General features: G+C 45.8%; 1 protein-coding gene across 4 annotated transcripts in view; it reads right to left on the reverse strand.

Moving 5' to 3' along the window:
- Positions 1-1,373, reverse strand: part of PARP3 (poly(ADP-ribose) polymerase family member 3) — a 22,216-nt gene that overhangs the window by 19,085 nt on the left and 1,758 nt on the right. Inside the window, exon 2 of one of the 4 annotated variants that reach the window (XM_027837021.1) lies at positions 761-977. The exons of the other annotated variants lie outside the window; for them this stretch is intronic. The gene's annotated coding sequence lies outside the window, so the exon portion shown is untranslated. The remainder of the gene's footprint in view (positions 1-760; positions 978-1,373) is intronic. 4 annotated transcript variants of the gene reach the window in all.

The following is a 1,373-nucleotide window of genomic DNA, read 5'->3' on the forward strand; positions in this document are numbered from 1 at the left end:
GGAAATGACAAACCACTCCAGTATCTTTGCCAAGAAAACCCCCAAATGGGGTCACAAACACGACTGAAACAACTGAACAACAAATGATTATTATTATAGAGGCATCCTTCCCCTTACAAGGATTTCCACAGGCAACCTGGATAAAAAAGAACACTAGATTTGAAATGAGGAGACCTGAGTTCCAATCTCCCATTCACTAGTTATATGTTCAATCTCTGAAGCTCAGTGTTGTCATCTATTAAAAAGGAGATAATAATAATGCCTGGGCATAATGAGAATAATGATGATGGTAGCTGACATTTAAAAGTTTGCAAAGCCACGTTACATAATTTTCTCATTTGATTCCCCACAACAATCCTGTGAGGTAGGTATCATTAGTCTCCTTTTACAAACAAGGAAGCTGAAAGTGAATGGTTGCAGACCTATAGTCTTAGAGCCTCCACTAAATCTGATCTCTTCAGCTGCTTCATTTCTTTTTCTTTGAGGTAATGGGGTTAGGTGACTTGCCCAGGGTCACATCCCTAGTAAGTGTCTGAGGCTGGATTTGAACTCAGGTCTCTGGGATAGATTCAGTCCTCCAGGGTTAGAGACCCGCAAAGGGAAGCCAGAGTTTCATGTACAGTGATTACTGTACATTAGGCTGTGAGCACCATGAGACTGTCTTCGTATTTTCCCAGGTACCAGGCACAGGGTATAGTAGATGCTTAATAAATACTTATTTTATGAACGAAAACCATAAACCTGAAAGTCCTAGTCATACCTTTCTGGCTGTGGTCAAGGAAGGATTAATCTTAGGCTGAAGTCACGTGTCTGCCTCCCTGGGGATCTGAGACTGGGAGACTGGATGCTATCTCCGGGGTAGCATCAAATCCTGGGCTTCAAAAGAACTCTGAACCATGCAATCCAGACTGCGAGGGGTTCAAGGCAACTTGGTAGTAGGGAGACATCACTTTTAAAGGAAACAGGTCTCCTTCTGTCTACAAGGAAGAGGTTTCCTCACCAGCCCCACCCATGGAAAGAATTTTTTGTTTCTGTTTCCTAGATCACAAAGTCCTCCCCATGATATCTGGGCCTGGCTCACATCAACTTCTCCATTTTTCTGTCAATTCCAGGAATGCTCAGCTCCCCCAGGCTTGGCACAGGCCTGGGGCTGAGTCACTGGATGGGACAGTACTGGAAGAAGGGGTGTGTGTGTGTGTGTGTGTGTGTGTGTGTAGGGGGGCAAGAAGGTAAGCCTGGGGGGAGTTAGCTTGTGGAGTGGTGAGGGGCAGAGGGCTCAAGTAGAGGGGATGGAAGGGTTCCCCTCCCATCTAGGATCCTGAGAGAAGGTGGGCATGACAGTCATACCAACCCAGACCCAGGAAGTCAAGCCT

Source organism: Vombatus ursinus, unplaced genomic scaffold (assembly GCF_900497805.2).
Source record: "Vombatus ursinus unplaced genomic scaffold, bare-nosed wombat genome assembly UNPS02014820.1, whole genome shotgun sequence".
Taxonomy (NCBI): domain Eukaryota; kingdom Metazoa; phylum Chordata; class Mammalia; order Diprotodontia; family Vombatidae; genus Vombatus; species Vombatus ursinus.